Here is a 23,151-nt window from a genome sequence, read left to right on the forward strand (position 1 = left end):
AATTAAAACTTACTCACTGCTTAATAAGTATGAGCTACTACTATTATTTTTTATTTTCTTTTTGGAAAGACTAGTATTTAAACCTGGGGATTTTTCCCTGGGAGCAGAAGCAGGACTTGACAGTTCCTGAACATTGGGGCTCTCTTCTTTCTTTGGGATTGGTGATTAGTTTACTCTTCTGTAACATACTGTGAATATCTACCTTTGGTCTTTTCTCTTTTTTTCTAATATCTTTTTATATCCAGATTGACAGGCGAAGCTATAGAATTTATATTTGTAAGAAAGAATTGATGGTTTAAATTTTTTTTCTCATAAAGTAATGCATGCACAAGATAAAAAAATTCTAACAATACAATAGAGTAAAACAAAAAATGTAAAATCCTCTCTCTTTACCTACACCCTCATATATAATGTAATTATAGCTAAACATAATTATAGCTATTATTTCTCTTTTCCCAGAAATTTGTATGTATATATGTACATGTATATAAGTATATGTATAAAAATTTAATCCTTGGAATTCTCACTTTTAATAATAGTGTATTCTACCTTATTTTTTCACTAAAAATAATTTAGTTTTGATGTTCTTTATTGTACCAATTCAGATAAATGTATTGATCCTTTTTTTTTTTTTTAACAATTTTATTTATTTATTTAGGCTGTGTGGTGTCTTCTCTGCTGTGGGGGCTTTTCTTAGTTGTAGAGAACGGGGGTGGCCTCCAGTTGTGGTGTGGGGGCTTCTCATTGCAGTGACTTCTCTTGTCGAGGAGCACCGGCTCTAGGCTGAGCGGCCTCAGCAGTTGCAGTTCCCGGGCTCTAGAGCACGGGATCAATAGTCGCGGTGCACAGGCTTAGTTGCTCCGTGGCATGTGGGATCTTGCCAGACCAGGGATCAAATCTGTGTCTCTTTCATTGGCAGGAGATTCTTCAGCACTGAGCCAACAGGGGAGCCCAGATAACTGTATTGATTCTACTGAACAGCCATGTAGTGTTCCATTTTATAGGGCCACTGTAGCATATTTAATCTTTTCTTGATGGGCATTTAAATTTCATCTAGTTTTCTTACTATTACAAGCAATATTAGGCTGTCTCTGTACTGTATATATTTGCCTCTGTGTACAAGTGTTTCTGTGAGAAAAATTCCTAGAAGAGAAACCGCTCTGACTCAGGATGCAGCATGCTTGGGGCTGGTGCATGGGGATGACCCAGAAAGATGTTATGGGGAGGGGAGGTGGGAGGAGGGTTCATGTTTGGGAATGCATGTAAGAATTAAAGATTTTAAAATTTAAAAAATAAAAAACTAAAAAAAATAAATAAATAAAAATAAAAATAAATAAATAAATAAATAAAGAAAGAAAATGCACTTTAAAAATTTTAATATTTATTGCCAAATTGCTTTCAAAGAATTTATAGCAATTTACATTCCATTAGCAACATGTGAGAGTTCATGTTTCCCATACCCTTGAGTACCAGCAAAGTTTTATTTTTGCAAGTAAATAAGTAAAAATGTATCTTGTTTCAACCTACCTCTCTTTGATTATTTAAAAAGCTGGAAAAATGTTTTATATGTTTGTCATCTATTTGCTTTTTTTTGCTGCACACTGTCTGCTTTTTGACTATTTTTCCAGTGAATCGTTCATTTCTTTTCTTGCTAATTCTTAAATCTCTTTGTTACAGTAAAGAAATTAACCCCCTTCCTTAGTTTTAGAAATTGAAATTTTTTTTCCTATCCTGTGGTTTATCACTTGATTTTGTGTTTGGTATTCTTTGTCTTACAAATTTGTGTAAATTTGTTGATCTGATTTTCTATGACTATTGACCTTCCCCAGTTCCAAATTATGAAAAAAGTTTTTGAAAAAAAAAATTACCAGTGATTTTTCTAGTATTGTTATTATTTGTTTTACTTAATAATTACTGATCTACAGATATATTATTTGGGGATAACAAGTGAAGTACTTCAGCGCTTTTTTCCTAATGGCTTGTTTGTCACAACATTTCTGAATTATTCATATTCTCCCTTTGACCTAAAATACCAATATATTTATATTCTAAATTCTCAAAAGTATATGGGTCTCTCTGTGGGATCTCTCTTCTCCACTAACACCTTTGTTATTTCCTGTACTTTCTCTGTAATGTCTTTCTGTTTTCCCATAATTTATCTATGCATAAAATGTCTTAAAGTTGGGTAAAATTAGTTCTCTTTCATTTTCTGTTTATGGTTGTACTGGCTATTCTCACTCTTTTGTTATTCCACATTAGCTTTGTATCATTTTGTCAGATTCTCTAAAAAATCCTCCTAGTAGTTGGATTAAAATTACAGTTGCTTCAGGGAAAGTAAACAATGTTGTTTCATTCACCCCATTTTTTTTGATGTTCCTGTATTAATCAGGATAAGACGGACGATGCTGCAAGAATAGTTAAATCTCTAAATCTCAGTGGATTAATTCTACAAAGTTTTGTTTCTCACTCATACAAATTTCAGGGCAGATCAGCTGCTCTCCTGAATAGGTCCTCCCTGTAGCAGCTCCACTGTCCACGCTATTTTGATCTTACAGCTTTGCTCTCTCAAGAGGGGGCTCCGTGGACTATGGAAGAGACATTTAGTGTCAACAGTTAACCCGTGTTCTCACTCGAATTTCCAGCCCCCTGGTAGTCAGTGGGGCCATATGATGCTGGCCAATGGGAAAAGCTGAATTTTCTCTGTGATCTCTTCCCTTGTTGGCCATAGCTGAGATCATGAGCTGAAGTGACAGAGCCCAAACAGACACCTTCTCAATGACAGTCACCTCGTGGGAGGCAGCTGCCCTGGAGACCCATCTGGCTCACGTCAGACCTGGGGTGCATATGAAATAACTTTTATTGTATTAAGGTCACTGGGACTCTTAGGGTAAAATGCTACTACAATAAAACAGTTAAGATGGCACTAGTGATAAAAAACCCACCTGCCAATGCAAGAGACAAAAGAGACACTGGTTCGATCCCTGGGTCGAGAGGATCCCCTGGAGGAGGACATGGCAAGCTACACCAGTATTCTTGTCTGAAAAATCTCATGGACAGAGAAATCTGGCGGGCTACAGTCCATGGGGTCCTAAGAGTAGGACACCACTGAGTGACTGAGCAACACCACCAGCACAATAAAACAAACAACTCTATCCTGACCAATATAAAAGTTAGTACCAAAAGTGATATGCTGCTGAAAAAAAAAAAAAAAAAAAAACCCTTAAAATACTGGTTTAGCAATCTGTAGTAACAGCAAGGAATCTGATATCAGAGGCTGGGAAGAACCAAAACATCTGGTAAAGGTGTTACTTGTGATTACCTTGAAGGCAAGTTGTTTCACTATTGAGCTTGTAGTTCAGGGAGGAGATGATGGAAAACAGAACCTTAGTTCTATATGTGGTTGCTACTGGTTGTGTTTGGCTAAGTATTGAAAGAGAGAGACAGAAGAGTTGGAGAGGATTGGTGACAAAAAATCAAAGGCATAAAGCTCACATCACAAGTCCCTCAAAGAGAATATTGAATGTTTCCCTGCTCCTGGAAACGTCTGAAAGCAGATGGACTGGACCTACTGTACGTTTGAGAGAGTTATGAAGTAGTGGCAAAGAAGCGTGAGCCTGGTCTAAAAGGCCAGAGGCACCAACCTCCATTCTGGGCAGGAAGTGGCTATGTACAGCTGTGCGGAGAGGCAATACCCACAGTACCCATTTCAGGTGTATTCAGGAGAATGTAATAGAACAGGAGAATGTAATAGAACAGGAAAGACTTCCCAGAGGAAGTCCTGTTGCCAAGAAGCTCTGGGACTGCCCCATACCCTGGAAATGAGCTCCTGAAGTCAAGTCTGTACCGAAGGCCTTGTCACCTGTTAGAGATGCTTAAACCAGTATAAGGCAATTGTCTTACATTTCACTAATCAGATTCAGTTGGATGTTTGAGGCTGGGACTGACATGTTCCTGTTAATCTGAGATGTTTTCTTGTTCAGAAGTAGTGAGAACTAAGGGTATTATGGGAGTGGTCACCTCTCATGCATCAAGTTGCTGAGAATTCTGTAGAGAAGGCTGATTTAAAAAAAAGAAAGAAAGAAAGAAAATGCTTCTTGTGCAGTAGTAGAGATAAGATGCCAGACATATAGTGTGAGAAGGGAAAGAGAGAAATATGCTTCTGCCTGAGTCCCTTGGAGCTTTCTAGTCCTTTTGGCTACCTGTGGTTCACATCCCTTTGAAGACCAACTGCATTCCTGTGAATTCCAGAGGACACTAGTTATCTCTTTTTCTTATCTAAGTTTGATTGAATTGGTTTCTATTTCTTAAAATCAACAGAAACTTGACTGAGGAAGTTCCCATACCTTATCATAGCAAAACATCTCCAGGAAGGGACCTCCCCTTCCTTCCTGCTGTGTAGGTAGGTTATGGTTGTGGTCACAGCCACGGCAATGAGATTTCTCATCATGGTCAGATTTCAAAGTCATGATGAGGAAAGAAGAGTAGCTGGAAAATTGGCTCATGCTTCCATGCCCAGCTACACTGGCCAATTTTAGAATCACTTTTCAGTAACAACACTGAAAAATAGTAATATTAAAATGAAATAGAATGATTCCAATTTTTCTTGGAAGAAGCTACTCTTTATTTCTGTTGTCCGTGTATTCTCCTGCTTTCTGGAAAGTTTCTTTGCTTTCTTGCTTCCATCTGCTTTCTTCTCACACCTGCAACATCCCCTCTCCTTTCACACTCTCAGTTGATGACATCACTTCCTTTTCCACTGAGAAAAAAGAAATAACCAGAAGACAACTGTCTTATCTGTCCAACACCAAATCTACCAAATAACCAACAACCAACTCTCTGCGCTCCCTGCCTCCCTCCAGTGCTGTCCTACAGAGATTTCTGCAATGACAGAGATATCCTGACTCTTTGTTCAATGCAGTAGCCACAACCCACATGTGGTTATTAAGCACCTGAAATGCAGCAAGAGCAACCAGAAACTGAATTGTACATTTTACTGAATTTTAATTAATTGAAGTTTAAATAGCCACATGTGGCTAGTGGCTGCTGAATAGGACAGTGCAGGTATGGAGAAATCCTTTGAAGGGTTTTTCTATGAAAGGGAACAAAGAAATGGGGTGGATAGTCACAGAGGGATGGGGGTCAAAGCAGCACTTTTCAAAAAGATGGATAAGTGATATTTCGGCATGGCGGGTGGAAATGGTCCGGTTGTTGTTGTTCAGTTACTCTGTCACATTCCACTCTTTGCAACCCATGGACTGCAGCACACCAGGCTCTCACTATTGGACAGGCACACACCTGTCTTTCACTATATCCCGGAGCTTGCTCAAACTCATGTCCATTGAGTCAATGATGCCATCCAACCATCTCATCCTCTGTCACTCCCTTCTCCTCCTGCCCTCAGTCTTTCTCAGCATCAGAATCTTTTCCAATGGGTTGGCTCTTCGCATCTAGTGGCCAAAGTATTGTAGCTTCAACTTCAACATCAGTCCTTCCAATGAATATTCGGGGTTGATTTCCTTTTGGATTGACTGGTTGGATCTCCTTGAAGTCCAAGGGACTCTCAAAAAATGATGAAGCAGGAGAAAGAAGGGTCAATGAGAAAAGCTGGTCTTCGTTAGACGCTGGCCATTGTGTACAGCTGCAGTGTCTCATATGGCAGCCACCAGCCATGCGTGGCTATTTAAATGCACATTAATTAGAACTTAATAAAGTGGTAAAATTTGTTCTCAGTCACACTGATCACATTTCAAGTAGCTTCCATATTGGATGTACTTTCCATCTTTGAAGAAAACTCTATTAGACAGTGCTACTCTATACTTTGTCTTCATTTCATGCTATCATTCTCTTTTTCTAATTAAAGATTATTAAAATCAAATATGAGTTTTTCTCATAGCTCAGTTGAATCTGCCTGCAATGCAGGAGACCCAGGTTTGATTCCTGGGTCAAGAAGATCCCCTGGAGAAGGAAATGACAACCCAGGACAGAGGAGCCTGGCAGGCTAGGGTCCATGCAATCACAAGAGTTGGACAACTTAGTGACTAAACCACCACCACCAAAACCAAATATATATGTGTGTGCATAGTTTTAGACAGCCCCAAAGCTCTGAAACCAGCTTCTTGTTCTTTTCCACATTTTTTTTTTTTTACTCTCCAAGCAATCATGTTCCATTCTTTCTGCGTTTTAAGGAATATTTGCATCTGCAATTCTAAATTTTCTAATTTGTTGTGTTTTTTTTTTTTTTCCAAGTTTTCAGCACTATCATGATTTGTTTATGGAATATATGGATTTAGTGTTTCTCAATACTACTGGGTGGGCTTCCCTGAGAGCTCACTTGGTAAAGAACCCCAGGAGTCCCTGGTTTGATTCCTGGGTCGGGAAGGTCTACTGGAGAAGGGATAGGCTACCCACGCCAGTATTCTTGGGCTTCCCTTGTGGCTCAGCTGGTAAAGAATCTGCCTGCAATGTAGAAGTCCTGGGTTCGATCCCTGGGTTGGGAAGATCCCCTGGAGAAGGGAACAGCTACTCACTCCAGTATTCTGACCTGGAGAATTCCAAGGACTGTATCGTCATGGGGTCCCAAAGAGTCGGACACGACTGAGCGACTCTCACTTTTGCTTTCACTTCAGTACTACTAGGTGGCACTAGTGATAAAGAATCTGCCTGCCAGTGCAGGAGGTGCAGACTTGGGTTTGATCCCTGGGTTGGGAAGATCCCTTGAAGGAGGAAATGGCACCTCACTCTAGTGCCCTTGCTTGGAAAATCCCATGGGCAGAGGAGCCTGGTGGGCTACAGTCCATGGGGTCGCAAAGAGTCAGACACAACTGAGTGACTGAGCACAGTGTTCCTCCACCATCACACTGTACACATGTGTACACTTCCTGTTTCCTATCTCCTAATAGAGTCAAAATAATTTTATGGTTAGATCAATATTCAGCATTTTCATTATTAAGAAATACCACTGTACACCACTGGTCCATATGATATGTTACAGTTATTTTTTCTTTCAGATCTTTTTTGCTTTCCCTAGGGTTAATACACTTAAAAATTGGCTTCGTTGTATCAGAATTTATCATCAGTTTGATGCCACTCTCTTCCCTAGAAGTGTATGTGTTCTTTCCATATGGTCAGATACATCAGCTTCCTCTGCTTGGAGCCCTTTCTCCCCGCCTCTTCTGACCTGCTCCATCTGCTCAGGTCACTCTCCGAGCCTGCTGCTCAGTTTGCATCCTGGGATCCCCCATTACCATCCTGGAGGTTCCCTTCTCCTCTTTCTGCACTTGGCTCCCCTGTTTCCTGGGTATGCTGTCCCCTATCTTCCCGTGCTCCTTTCTCTTGCTATCGCTGTAACAGTAACCATGAAAAGGAAATGTTTGAGGATCTGTGTGTCTGAAAATGTCCTTAGCCCATCTTCCTGCTTAAAAGCTTTACTGTATATGGAACTTTGAGTCAGAAATAATTTTCTCTCAAATTATGAAAATGTTTCATTAACTTCCAGTTTCCACTGCTGTTGAAAAGTCCAAAATTATTCTTACTCTTGTTCCTTGTATATAACCTGTTTGTCTATCTCTTTGTGACTGACATGCAATTTCTTCATGAGATTCCTTATTATGGGTCTATTTTTCATCCATTATGCTTGACCTTTAGTGGGCCTTTTTAATGTAGAAATTTGTGTGGCTCAGCTTTGGGAAGTCTTCTTGAATTGTTTGATTTCTTCACTTCTGTTTGTTCTGTTCCATCTTTCTGAAGCTTCTATAAATCAGATATTAGACCTCTTGGACTGATCCTCTGATTTTTCTTTCTTTTTTCCTTCTCTTAGTTTTTTGCTCTGCTCTTCTCAATTTATCTTCCAGTCCTTGTATAGGGTTTTCATATTTTTAATTTCCAAGAACTCTTTTGTTTTTATTGTTTTATTTATTTATTTTTTTTGCAGCAACCTGTATTTGTCTTATAAATCCAATATCACCTCTTATCTGTGATAGTTTGTTTTCAAGTTTTTTGCTGTTGCTGCTGTAGAATCTGAACCTCCAAGTAACTTTGGGGGAAATATCAATAACCTCAGATATGCAGATGACACCACCCTTATGACAGAAAGTGAAGAGGAACTAAAAGCCTCTTGATGAAAGTGAAAGAGGAGAGTGAAAAAGTTGGCTTAAAGCTCAACATTAAGAAAACGAAGATCATGGCATCTGGTCCCATCACTTCATGGGAAATAGATGGGGAAACAGTGGAAACAGTGTCAGACTTTATCTTTTTGGGCTCCAAAATCACTGCAGATGGTGACTGCAGCCATGAAATTAAAAGACGCTTACTCCATGGAAGGAAAGTTATGACCAACCTAGACAGCGTATTAAAAAGCAGAGACATTACTTTGCCAACAAAGGTCCATCTAGTCAAGGCTATGGTTTTTCCAGTGGTCATGTATGGACGTGAGAGTTGGATTGTGAAGAAGGCTGAGCGCCGAAGAATTGATGCTTTTGAAGTGTGGTGTTGGAGAAGACTCTTGGGAATCCCTTGGACTGCAAGGAGATCCAACCAGTCCATTCTGAAGGAGATCAGCCCTGGGATTTCTTTGGAAGGAATGATGTTAAAGCTGAAACTCCAGTACTTTGGCCACCTGATGTGAAGAGCTGACCTGATGCTGGGATTATTGAGGGCAGGAGGACAGGGGACAACCGAGGATGAAATGCCTAGATGGCATCACTGACTCAATGGACATGAGTCTGAGTGAACTCTGGGAGATGGTGATAGACAGGGAGGCCTGGCGTGCTGTGATTCATGGGGTCGCAGAGTCGAACACGACTGAGTGACTGAAGTGAACTGAACTGAACTGAAGTAACTTCTGTTTGATGATTTTATTTCTATCTTTCATGTTAATAGTTTTCTAAAACGATGGCTGGAATCTTGGTGTGTGTACAGGACTGGGTAATGGGAGGGACTTACTTACTGAGGTCATTAAGGTAAGTTTAGATCTTATCTCTTGGCCTAATCAGAATCCCCTGAAAACATCCTGTCTCAAGTCTGGCTTTCAGCATTTGGGAGAGAAAGGTTGGTGATAGAGGAAGAAGCAGTAGGCATCTTACCTTTCACTATGTTGATGTTCATGTAATCTCAGTATCTGTCTCCAGGATCTTTCCTCTCACTGTAAATCCAGTATATGTCTAGTTTATCCTCCTACAGTGGTTGGGAAGGTCTGTTTCTCAGCTGTGGAGGATGGTGGGGGAATTAGGTGCGGAACTCCTTTTGAAACAGCTCTCAAACCCACATTCAGCCTTCACACCCAGTTGAACCTCGAAGAGAAATTCCTGAGCCTTTTAGGTGTTCTATCACGGCATTCAGAGTTAGCTAGGCATTCAGTTTCCATGGATCTGAGTCACCCTATTTACATTTATATCCATGTTTTCCAGCTTCTAAATTGTATTTGAGGAGAGTGCGTGATTTAAACTTTCCCTTATTTTCATTTAGTGAGATTTTTGAAGGTAAACGCACATATTAAGTCAGCTATCTGTAACCAGAAGGCTCCTTATTCCATGCCCTAAAGAGAATTCATCAACCCCCATAACCTACACTTGCCATTCCTCTTACTTTCCTTTCTTCTGTCAATGGCTCCACCATCTACAGCGTTGCCCAAACCAGAAGCCTGAGAGTTATGGTCTGTTCTTCTCTCTTATCTCCACATCCCATCAATCATAAAATCCTTTTCCTTTGACTGACACCATATCATCCACAGATTTATCCTTTCTTTCCTGAATTATTGCCTGACTACTTGCCCCTCCACCAATCTTTTCTCCCACCAATTCATGCTCCACCCACCACTAGTGAAATCTTCCTACAATCAAATTTAATATTTATCAGTGGCTCGTCTTTGCTGTAGGATAACACTCAAAGTTTAGGCATGGCATACAAAGCCATTTAAAATGAAATTCCTATCAAATTCCTAAAATTTACATCTTGCCATTTCTCTTTCTTTCATCTCCACCTTGCTCTGATGCCACCGTTCACACTAGCAACATCACACTTGCCCAATGATACGCAAGACATAAGTTGAATAAATATTTCTGAGTTACATTCTCAAAGAAGTATGTTTTTCATGGTTATGCAGGGTCCTCATGTCTCTAGATAAAGGGAGGGTCCTTAGAGTCAGCGTATCTGACGACAACCTCACTTCAGTTAAGACCTCGTCTGAAAGGAGTAGAGCTGTGATTTTGAAGGAACCTGTATAGACATGGAAAGGAAAACCTGTTTGTTTTCAGGTTCATTGTTTCCAGAGAAGAGCTAAACCTTCCTGTTTTAGTCATAGGATCCTCCTGGCACTGTGAACTTCCTCAGGTCACTGGACCTGCCACTGCCAAGCTGACAGTGTTTCCATAAAGAGATGTCGTATCTATTTTTTTACATTGATGTAAAGAGCTTTTCAAACAGAATAGGGAATCTAGTTATTCTTTATAAACCTCAATGGAATAATTAGCACCCATGAGTAGAAGCTACCTTCATTTCTGCTAATTCCTTGGGCTCAATGAAAGGGACATATTTCTGGAACTCCAAGCTCTCCAACAAATGAATGGATTGACTGGAAAGGTAATGACTTACCCATCACTGAGAGTATTCAAATATAGCATAAATATCCACTCTATGGTTATTAGACATTTCAAAGGAATCATATATTGGACTAGGTATTAAATCAAAGGAGCACAGATGTCCCTTCCCCACTTTGATATTCTTATTTGTCTCTGAGTCAAAGGATAATTACACAATCTTCCATTTTGCTTTGGCTGTGTAGACCTAGACTTTGGATAACAGATGGGAAAACAGACTTTGAAACTAAAAGCCCAGGAATTATAGTGCCTATTTTTATCAGGTGGTTTTGTATAATCCAAAGATTAAGAAAAAAATGCTCTGAAGAAAGTTGTTTGTAGAATAAATTTCATCACAGTCAGTATTGTCATGATAAAATATTTTCATAACCAGTACATTGTCAAACAACAGATGATGAGCAGCTATTATAAACACTTTTCAATACATTAACTAATTTAGATCCTTTCTTGAAGTTTATTGGAGTTTGAGAAGAACAATTTTTCTCCCCCTTACATTCTGTTGGTTTCATTCTATGAAATGAGCAGCTGGGTGTATCCAGATTTTTAAAGCTCTGGGTTTCAAAATAAAGATCATAGAGTAGCTTTAAATTAGCTTAAGGATTCAAGCTCTGAAAAAGTGTATATAGTATTGGTCAAGGTCCATTTAGGAAAAGAGAAATCATTTTAGGTATTTCAAAAAGAGGTAACAACACAAAAATTGGTTATGAGGATATTGGAAAGGCTGAAGGAGCAAGAAAAAAGAATTAGGTTACTGAAAGATTAGAAACTGCAGGAAACAAATTTCTCTCTGAAATAGTGCCACTGTGACTTGGGAGTCAGGAGCAGAAACTCCAGGGCTGGCTTGCTGTGTCCGGTGACACTGTTGCCAGCGAGGGTTACCACCCCATCACCGTGCTGGTGACCTGGCTGCTGTATCTGCTGCTACTTACATCCCAAACTGACACCCAACAAGGGGAAAGTCACTTCTCCCTTCTTAACTGCCAGTTCTCCCCAGTAGCTCCCAATGCTTGAATCCAATGGGAAGACAGGGAACAAGAAGGCCTGGAAAGCATGGTTGGCAGAACCACAATCTTTATAATCCAGAGCAGTGCGCAGTGGAGAGCACATAAGCAAATGACCAGATATTGGTCAACATGGTCCTAGTTTTCAAAGAGGAGAGAAAAGTCATTTCTGTAAAGAGCAAACCAGTCAGACTGACACCAGCCTCTAGCAAGATTCTACAATGCGTGACTGAGTGGTTATTTATGAGTCCTTACATAGGGAGGAGATAACCAGTACAAGCCAGCAGGGGACTGCTAATGTATTGTGTTCAGTAAGTACCTCTGAAAACCACATAATTGCAGGGGCCCAATTTTAGCTATTCAGAAAATAGCAAATGTGGGATTCCTTAGGAATAAATGTCTGAGAAACTTGTCCGAAATCAGAGAGAGCAAATATTTTAGGTTTGCATAGAGCCAGTCACCTGTTCCATTGAAGTCCTTGTATATAGTACACTGCACAGATGGAGAAGACTTTATTGACCTGAAAGGACCACAGAGATCTCCTTTATCTCTGTAAAGCCCACTGGGATTCAGAATCACTGAGTTCCCTGGCTGAAGTCATGCAGCTGGTTAATTGCAGAAGTGGATCTGCAGTTCAGATCTCTGAACTTGCGGTTCATGCTTTACTGGCACCACATCTCACAAAGGACTGACGGTATTACACAGCCTTGTATCATCTTCACAAGGATGGCTATTCTTTCCTGTCTGGATGGAAGATTTGCAAGGAATCAACCAAACGCTCATTCTCAGGATGCTATGCTTCCAATGGCAAGCATCTGTGAGCACTGCAGGAGAGAGGCAAGGGTCTGAGGAATGTCTTTGACACCAGGCTTATGCCTGGGCACCCTTGAAACTGCTGGTTTCCCTTGTCTCCATATCCTCTTTGTAGTTACAGTTAGAAACTTTTTTTGAAACTACTGATTACAGGAAACGTATAGCTTCCTAAATTTATTGAAGTTTACCTGAATCATTGCTTTTAAGAATCTTGTTTATCTCTAGGAAAATCTGATTGAATCACAAATAAATTTGAAAAGAAAAATGACTAGGTCCACTCTCTTAGTTCATTTGAGATGCTAAATCAAAATACCACCGACTGGGAGGCTTATAAAGAATAGCAATTTATTTCTCACAGTTCTGGAGGCCGGAAGTCTGAGATCAGGTACCAGCCTCTTCTGGGTAGCTGACATCTTCCCGATGTGGGGGAAGGGGCCACAGAGCCCCGTGGGGTCTCTTATAAGTACATTAACTCCATTCAAGAGACGTCAACCTTCATCACCCAAGCACCTTCCAAAGGTCCCACCTCCCAAATACCAACACATAGGACATTAGGATTCCAACATATGAATCTGGGGAGTGAGAGGAAACAAACATTCAAACTATAGTACCCATTTAACTCCCAGGTAAAGAATCTGCCTGCGATGCAGGAGACCCAGGTTCAAACCCTGGGTCCAGAGGATCTCCTGGAGAAGGGAATGGCCACCCACTCCAGTATTCTTGCCCCAGGAATTCAATGGACATAGGAACCTGGTGGGCTACAGTCCATGGGGTCACAAGGAGTCAGACACGACTCAGTGACTAACACTTTGACTTTCAACTCCCATTCACTAAATTACCACTTGGAAATCTGCTGTGTGTTGGGCTCTGATTGTGCATTTTAAATGCATTATTTAAAATCCTTACTACCATCCCATGTATGTATGATGTAGGAATTATTTCAATATTAAGGATAGGAAACTGAGATTCAGAGGGCTGTCACACCCTAGATCAGTTCAGTTCAGTTCAGTCGCTCAGTCGAGTCTGACTCTGCGAATTCATGAGTCACAACACTCCAGGCCTCCCTGTCCATCACCAACTCCCAGAGTTTACCCAAACTCATGTGCATCGAGTTGGTGATACCATCCAGCCATTTCATCCTCTGTCGTCCCCTTCTCCTCCTGCCCCCAATCCCTCCTAGCATCAGGGTCTTTTCCAATGAGTCAGCTCTTCACATCAGGTGGCCAAAGTGTTGGAGTTTCAGCTTCAGCATCAGTCCTTCCAGTGAACACCCAGGACTGATCTCCTTTAGGATGGACTGGTTGGATCTCTTTGCAGTCCAAGGGACTCTCAAGAGTCTTCTCCAACACCACAGTTCAAAAGCATCAATTTTTCAGCGCTCAGCTTTCTTCACAGTCCAACTCTCACATCCATACACGACCACTGGGAAAACCGTAGCCTTGACTAGACGGACCTTTGTTGGCAAAGTAATGTCTCTGCTTTTCAATATGTTATCTAGGTTGGTCATAACTTTCCTTCCAAGGAGTAAGCGTCTTTTAATTTCATGGCTGCAGTCACCATCTGCAGTGATTTTGGAGCCCAAAAAATAAAGTCTGACACTGTTTCCACTGTTTCCCCATCTATCTGCCATGAAGTGATGGGACGAGATGCCATGATCTTCGTTTTCTGAATGTTGAGCTTTAAACCAACTTTTTCACTCTCCTCTTTCACTTTCATCAAGAGGCTTTTTAGTTCTTCTTCACTTTCTGCCATAAGAGTGGTGTCATCTGCATATCTGAGGTTATTGATATTTTACCTGGCAATCTTGATTCCAGCTTGTGCTTCTTCCAGCCCAGTGTTTCTCATGATGTACTCTGCATAGAAGTTAAATAAGCAGGGTGACAATATACAGCCTTGACTTACTCCTTTTTCTATTCAGAACCAGTCTGTTGTTCCATGTCCAGTTCTAACTGTTGCTTCCTGACCTGCATATAGATTTCTCAAGAGGCAGGTCAGGTGGTCTGTATTCCCATCTCTTTCAGAATTTTCCACAGTTTATTGTGATCCATACAGTCAAAGGCTTTGGCATAGTCAATAAAGCAGAAATAGATGTTTTTTCTGGAACTCTCTTGCTTTTTTGATGATCCAGCAGATGTTGGCAATTTGATCTCTTGCCACCTCTTCTTAATACCTTCTGCTTCTGCTAGGTCCATGCCACACACTAGTAGGAGGAGGAAAGTCTGAGAGTTGAACCCAGTCCCTCTGCCCCCAAAGGACATGCTCTTCCCACTCTGATATGTGCTCTTTGTTTATTCAACATTCCTGCCAATGTGTGTCAATTTTTTTTTCTGGAAAAATGACAGAATTGTACCTCAAGTACTTGTAAAGACATTTGTTAAAGAAATAAAAATCCATTTGTATTTATTTGCGTATTAAAAACATTTTTTTGTTTGCACTGGGTTTCCGTCGCTGGGCGTGGGCTTTCTGTAACTGCAGCTAGTGGAAGCTATTCCTTTGTTGCAGCACACAGCCTTCTCATCGCTGTGGCTTCTGCTGTTGCAGAGCACGGGCTCTAAGCACACAGGCTTCAGTAGTTGTGGCTCATGAGCCTAGTTGCTTTGTGGTATTTAAAATCTTTCTAGATCACAAATCAAATCTGCGTCCCCTGCATTGGCAAGCAGACCTGGGAAGTTCTAGAAATCCATTTTAAAACACAGACCAATGCCATGTTCCAATAACAGAAAATAAACTTATAGATCCATTACATGAACTGCTGCTTCTAAAATAACCATGTGGTTCCCAGAGAGAGGTTGTTCCTCTAACCATTGATGATGTGCTGGGACTTCCTTAGCTTTAATAAAATTAGGTCTGGCTCTTTAAATGAAGCAAGAATGATGCAGAACTGAAGTCACCTTCTGGCCCAGAGTAGGATGTTGCCCATGGCTGGTGAGTGTGTCACTGTGATGACACTAAGTATTTGGAAGAACTAGTGAACAGCCTGAGGTTAAGGGGAAAGCAACTGTAAGGCTAATACTTGCTAAGGTTGCTATACTAGGAAACTATCTTATTGAAGACAAATGATTTCTTTGGGTAGATATTTTAAGGATGCAGATTGTTTTTTTTTTTTCTTGCTACATTTTTTCTTTGCTTATTCTCCAAAGTGTCCCAGCTAACTGCCTTCAGCAGAGCTAGACAATCTTTCCGTAAAGGACTAACTAAAGAGTAACTGTGTTTGATGTTGCAGTTCTCATGGTCTCTGTTGCAGCCACCAGAGCCTGAGAGCAGCCTTAGACAATAGGTAAGAGAATGAGTTTGGCTGTGTTCCAATAAAGCTTTATTTGTTCACCCCTGGGCTACAAGGTCAAAAGCACCTAATAATGAATATTGCTTCTACTTATATGCCCCCAAAACTTTCAAATCAAAGAAACCAAGTTACATTTATTATTATTTTTTTTTACAGCACTATGAATGTTGCATCATTCACACCCAACACTGAATGTGACATTTCTTTAATGTGAATGTTTACCAGACTTGTTACAAATGATTTGGATGAGATCTTTGGTATTTGCTTATCTGCTGTATTTCTTAGTGGCTCTGCATTCAAACAGAGAAGGATCTGGATGTGGATGCTGGGAGGGGCCTCCAGGATGAGCCTCCAGGCATCCAGAATCACACACCAAGTGGCAGTGATAGGGTGGTATTTGATGAATAGGTGATGAATATTTTTCTACACCTGCCATCTCTGGGACTCTAAAACAGTTCAGACTAGTAGCAGGGTAATTTCACTTGAATAAAGAAGTGAAGTCTCTCAGTCGCGTCCGACTCTTTGTGGCCCCATGGGCTGTAGCCTGCCAGGCTCCTCTGTCCATGAGATTTTCCAGGCAATAGTCCTGGAGTGGTTTGCCATTTCCTTCTCCAGGGGATCTTCCCAACCCAGGGATCGAACCCGGGTCTCCTGCATTGTAGACAAACGCTTTACCATCTGAGCCACCAGGGAAGTCCTTGAATAAGTTACTGGAATTTTCCATGGTCTAAATACATGCTAAGTCTTTTAAAGTATGAGGCTTCCCTGGTGGCTCAGGTAGTAAAGAATCTTCCTGAAATGCAGGAGACTTGAGTTGGATCCCTGGGTTGGGAAGATCCCCTGGAGAAGGAAATGGCAACCCACTCCAGTATTCTTGTCTGGGAAATCCCAAAGGGTCAGACACGACTGAGTGACTAACACTTTCACACTTCCAAAGCATTGCTTATGATTAAGCAGTTGGTCATGAGTGAGGGATGAGTGATAGTTGTTCAGTCGAGTCCGACTCTTCTCGACCCCATGAACTGTAGCCTGCCAGGCTCCTTTGTCCATGGAATTCTCCAGGCAAAAATACTGGCGTGGGTTGCCATTTCCTTCCCCAGGGCATCTTCCAGACCCAGGGATTGAACATGGGTCTCCTGCACTGCAGGCAGATTCTTTACCATTTGAGTCACCAGAGAAGCCAATTTGTCATGCAAACTCCTGACTTTGTTTTTTTGGGTGTTTGTGTGTTTGATCACTCAATGAGGTATCATTTTTTAGATAGCCAATAATAGCATATTCAATATGGTTTATGAAGCTAATAAATTAACTCAGTTGCAGCTCTTTTCCTTAGAGATTTTTTTCAGGGTTATGTTCCTTATAAAAGAAGACACTCATTTACATATTTTTCTTAGTTATGATGATAATATGCTAATACGAAACTTTAATCTCTAATGATACGGAGTGTGTGTGTGTGTGTGTGTGTGTGTGTGTGTGTGCTCAGTTGTGTTCAACTCTTTGAGGCCCCATGGATTGTAGCCTGCCAGGCTCCTCTGTCCATGGGATTTTCCAGGCAAGAATAGTGGAATGGGTTTCATTTCCTACTCCAATGATATAGTGATATAGAACCTCTATGATAATATGAAAATCCAATAATGTATCATTCCTTACAATCTTAGTTATCAATCACATTAGGATGTCATAGCATATTAGATTTTGGAGCTCAGCTTTTTTTTAGGGAAGAGACAGCATTAACAGTTTAAAAATTATTTTGAAGGAAGTCCCTGGTGGTCCAGTGGTTAGAACCGTGCTTCCACTGCAGGGTGCCTATTTTCAATACCTGGTTGGAGAACTAAGATCTCACATGCCTTTCAGTGCAGCCATAAAAAAAAAAAAAAAAAAAAAAGGAAGGAAACATCAAATTGTGAATTAACATTAGATTAGTTGCTCAGTTGGTTAAATGCAATAACAGGAGAGAACTACCCAGAACAACAGGGGGCTCGCAGTAAGCATTAGTTTCTAAGAGCCTGAAGTGAAGTGAAGTCGCTCAGTCGTGTCTGACTCTTTGCGACCCCTTGGACTGTAGCCTACCAGGCTCCTCTGTCCATGGGATTTTCCAGGCAAGAGTACTGGAGCGGATTGCCATTTCCTTCTCCAGGGGATTTTCCCAACCCAGGGATCGAACCCGGGTCTCCCGCTTTGTAGACAGACGCTTTACCGTCTGAGCCACCAGGGAAGTCCAAGAGTTTATTTCTATTATATAAATATCAGCCATACTGTATATTGTGAGGTTAATTGTTAGAAGCTGTGCCTGAACTGCCATCAGAGTTAGGAATTCTGTTTTCTAAATGGAGGAACATAGCCTATTTAGAGAGGAAAACAGAGGCAAATATGAATAAAATTTACTTACTGTCAACCAAGGCCTTCAAAGATTGAAGCTTTAAAAATTTTTTTAAATTTGATTTGTTTATTTTTGGCTACACTGGGTCCTTGTGCTGCCTGCGGGTCTTCTCTAGTTGCAGGGAACAGACACTGCTCTCTAGCTGCAGTGTGAGAGCTTCTTATTGAGGAGACTTTTCGTGTTACAGAGCACAGGCTCTAGGTGGGCAGGCTCAATGGCTGAGAAAGTGAAAGTATTAGTCGCTCAGTCGTGTCCCATTCTTTGTGACCCCATGGACTGCAGCCCACCAGGCTTCTCTGTCCATGGGATTCTCCAGGCGAGAATACTGGTGTAGGTTGCCAGTATTCCTTCCTGACCCAGGGATCGAACCCAGGTCTCCAGTGATGAAGGCAGACTCTACCTACTGAGCCACCAGGCAAGACCTCAGTAGCTATGGTGCGTGGGTTTACTACATGTAGTTGTCCAGAGGCATGTGGGGTCTTCCCGAACCGAGGATCAAACCTGCGCCTGCTGCATTGGCAGGCAGATTCTTAACCACTGGATCAACAGGGAAGTCCCAAAGATTGTTTCCAGCTAAAAACAAACCCCTTATCGACATGCCCTTGCTTTATCTGATTTCAGGTAATCAGAAATACACAGATTTGACAGCATCCCTTTGAGAAAAACTAAAAAGTGGTACTAGCAGTTGTAATTTGAATGGTGAAGGTGATGGTGAGCAATGAGATTCAATAACAAATGGATAATTATGGATCCCATCAATGACATGTTTTCTGGGAGATTTTAATGAATGGCACAATTGCACTCACCTCACACGCTAGTAAAGTAATGCTCAGAGTTCTCCAAGCCAGGCTTCAGCAATATGTGAACCATGAACTTCCAGATGTTCAAGCTGGATCTAGAAAAGGCAGAGGAACCAGAGATCCTCCTTGGAAGGAAAGTTATGACCAACCTAGACAGCATATTAAAAAGCAGAGACATTACTTTGCCAACAAAGGTCTGTCTAGTCAAGGCTATGGTTTTTCCAGTAGTCATGTATGGATGTGAGAGTTGGACTATAAAGAAAGCTGAGAGCCAAAGAATTGATGCTTTTGAGCTGTGGTGTTGGAGAAGATTCTTAGAGTCCCTTGGATTCCAAGGAGATACAACCAGTTCATCCTAAAGGAAATCAGTCTGGAGTGTTCATTGGAAGGACTAATGTTGAAGCTGAAATTCCAATATTTTGGCCACCTGATGCAAAGAACTGACTCATTTGAAAAGACCCTGATGCTGGGAACAATTGAGGGCAGGAGGAGAAAGGGATGACAGAGGATGAGATGGTTGGATAGCGTCACTGACTCAATGGACATGAATTTGGGTAAACTCCAGGAATTAGTGATGGAAAGGGAAGCCTGGTGTGCTGCAGTCCATGGAGTCTCAAAGAGTCGGACATGACTGAATGACTGAACTGACTGACTCACCGATGATATAATTTAGTGGGATAATTCTAGTGATTTTAAAAAATTTATACTTTCAAGACCTATATAATGTCTCCTCCTCCCCCTGCTTTTTTTGCCTCCCAGTTTTTGCAAACTCCACACGCATGTGGCTCAAAATACCAGGTATAACTGAAAGTTCCCACATGAGGAAGGAAAGAAAAACACAGTGCTATTTAACACTTATTAATGTGAAGAAAACAGTAACATGTTCTTTTTGTTTGTTTTTTAGTAGGTTGTCCTGTGAACTACTTCACTATAACTGTTCCTTTCAAAGAATTAAAAAGGTGAGGTTTGAAATTCATCTGAAAGGCAGTGCTCAATGATGTGAGCTTCCAAACAGGGAAAAAAAAAAAAAAAAGGAGAGCCAGTACTTTGTGCTGAAACAGATCCAGAGTACAGAGTTCTACAAGTGTTTGGTGCCCATGCCTGGCCACCTGGCACATTGACCAATGCTCTCCCCACACCGGCCACTGGTCTTAGGATGAACAGGAACACAGAAAGGCTCAGCTTCAGGAAAATCTTTCACTCTGGCTGCCCTGGGCCATCTCAGGAATGCAGGGCTTTCCTCAAATTTTTTAATGTTTCTGGGGAGTCCTGGGACCCACCAGGACTGGCAGTGCCACTTGGGTGGAACATCTCCAACCTGGACAAAGGTCTGTCAGTCTCCATCCTTCAAGGCACTCTTTAACCCTTGACCCTGTGTGTGATGTCCCCACTAGCTTCAGGGAGCTCCAGGACTCATACTCCAGGAGGGTAGACTTCTGAGCTGACCACTTTTGCAGGCTGGTGAAATATTTCTTTCATGAGATTGTGACCTCTTGCAAAGGAGCTGACACTCTGATGTGAGATGGCTTACTCACACTGGATATAAGAGATGATCAGGACTCTGGGATGCCAGGACAGAATGCCCCCCACCCCCAGCTTTAGACTTGAGCTCAAGCAGCATCAGTGCTTGCGTGTGCCTGTCCTGACCGTGGCCTCCTCCGATCAACACCCAGGGGCAGCGGGAGGCTGTGGGCATCTCTTACCCTGTGGACCTTTCACTGCTGGGGTAAGCCTATCCCTCTGTAAGTTCCTTGCCCAGCTGGGCAGTCCTCTGTGGTGGCCAAGCCTATTTGCTCTGAAGGCTTTCAGATCATTGCTTTAGAACGCTGATTGGCCCTTCTGATTTGGATTCTCCTTTGCCCCCAGGGAATTTGGTGGCCTCATGATCCCCTGGGATAAAGGGAGAACATTTCTTGCAGTTTTACTAACTTTACCCACAGGCCCCTCACCTACCCTGCTGGCTGGTGGCAATGGGTGGAAGGTAGGGATGGGGTCAGCAGGGAAAGAAGTCACATTATGGGAATGCAGTGAAAGAGAAAACAGAGTTGGAAGACAAGTTGTTCTCCCTTTATCTTATAAAGTTCCACTCTGTAAACTTGATACGACCCCCAAGTAGATTATTGCTCACATTCTCTGGTATTCTCTGGATGAGATTTTCATTTGTGGTTGTCATCAGTGGAACAGAGTTATTAGTTTTGAGAGAGTCTTTGGAAAGCAGTACTCACAGGCTACATGACAGATGAGCCAGTATCATACATAAATGTTACAAACAGTATTAAATACATGCAGGGGTTGTTCACTTCCTAAGTTGTGTCCTACTGTTTGAGACCCCATAGACTGCAACATGCCAGGCTTCCCTGTCCTTCACTATCTTCTAGAGTTTGCTCAAACTCATGTCCATTTAGTTGGTGCTACCATCCAACCATCTCATCCTCTGTCATCCGCTTCTCCTCCTGCCTTCAACCTTTCCCAGAATCAGGGTCTTTTCCAATGAATCCGCTGTTTGCATAAAGCGGCCAAAGTATTGGGGCTTCAGCGTCAGCATAAGTCCTTCCAATGAATATTTCAGGTTTATTTCCTTTAGGATTGACTGATTTGATCTCCTTTCTGTCCAAGGATTCTCAAGAGTCTTCTCCAGAACCACAATTCAAAAGAATCAATTCTTCAGCAGTCAGCCTTCTTTATGGTCCAACTTTCACATCCATACATGACTACTGGAAAAACCATAGCTTTGACTATATGGATCATTGTTGGCAAAGCGATATCTCTGCATTTTTTTTTTCTTTCCTGTTTTTTAATACGCTGTCAAAGTTTGTCATAGCTTTTCTACCAAGTAGCAAGTGTCTTTCAATTTTCTGGCTGCAATCACCATCCACAGTGATTTTGGAGTCCAAGAAAATAAAAACTGGAACTTTAGTGCCTGCATCAAGAGCCACCAAACGGTTCTGGGGACACCAGCCCAAACTGAATTTGCCCTTTCCAAAACCCTGAGCCATGACCATTTCTGCCCTTTATTTTCAGATGTGTCTAATTAAGCACCATTCAATGTCTACTGTTAGATTTCTCCTTATGTGTTTCATATCTGAATTTTGTGTAACCACTAAGAGTGTGGTTCTCCAGGGCGGTAGCTACATCACACAGGTTTTGTTGTATGATCTCAAGGCATTCGGTACAGAACATGATACTCTGTAGTGAGTCAATTTATACTAACTTTGAAAGAAAAGGTCACAGCCAAGCAGAGCTGCCCCTATGTGGGGTATATGGGGTCCTAGTCTTCTTTATTTTTTTAAAGGCTCTGTCTAACTAAACACTGTGATTAAAAAATGTTTTACAAAACCTGTGGGTCCCTTGAAAGTATAGTGATTCACTGATGAAGATTCAGAATAATGGATAGAAAGAGGTGGAAGAGATACTTCGATAAGTATTTATCATCCATTTGTGGCAAACCTCCAAGGACCTTCTTTTTCTGTCTAGGTCCCAAGATCTTCTCTTCATGGTCTTTATCATCAACTGTGCTACTCTTGGATAATTTCATATTCCCCCCCCCCGCCCAAAAAAAAACTCAAATGCAGAGTACATCATCTGGAATGCTGGGCTGGATGACTCACAAGCTGGAATCAAGATTGCCAGGAGAAATATCAACAAGCTCAGATATGCACATGATACCACTCTAATGGCAGAAAGCAAAGAGAAACTGAAGAGCCTCTTGATAACAGTGAAAGAGGAGGGTGGAAAAAGCTGACCTAAAACTCAACATTCAAAAAACGAAGATCATGGTATCCAGTCCCATCACTTCATCGCAAGTACATGGGGAAAAAATAGAAACAGTGGCAGATTTTATTTTCTTGGACCGGCTCAGAAGTATACAGACAGTGGGCTGGGTGGGGGACAGTGGGAACCTTTGAGTAGGGAGACCTGAGGATACTCTGAACTGAAGAAGGCACAGCCTCCGTTTTCTTGGAACTAGGCTCTCCCTGAAGAGCGTTTGACTGCCGTGGAATGGGCATGGTGAGCCATTAGGGAACCCTGCCCTGCCTTGCCAACAGGTGAGGTTGACAGAATACCCTCTGGGATAGAAGTCTCTGACTGGGAATAATCTCGGTGGTTTCTTCAACATCAATCTCTTGACACAGACCTAGCCCAACAATCACACTCTTTCCTGTCTCTCTTGCTATCCTGTTTCCATCCTCCCGCCGCTCTGCTGGCCCTGGTTTGGTTTCTGAATTTGCTGTCTGCCCCGGTGTCCAAGCACAAATGTCAGTCTTTTGCTTGTATTCCTAAC

Source organism: Ovis aries, chromosome 3 (assembly GCF_016772045.2).
Source record: "Ovis aries strain OAR_USU_Benz2616 breed Rambouillet chromosome 3, ARS-UI_Ramb_v3.0, whole genome shotgun sequence".
NCBI classification, from domain to species: Eukaryota; Metazoa; Chordata; class Mammalia; order Artiodactyla; family Bovidae; genus Ovis; species Ovis aries.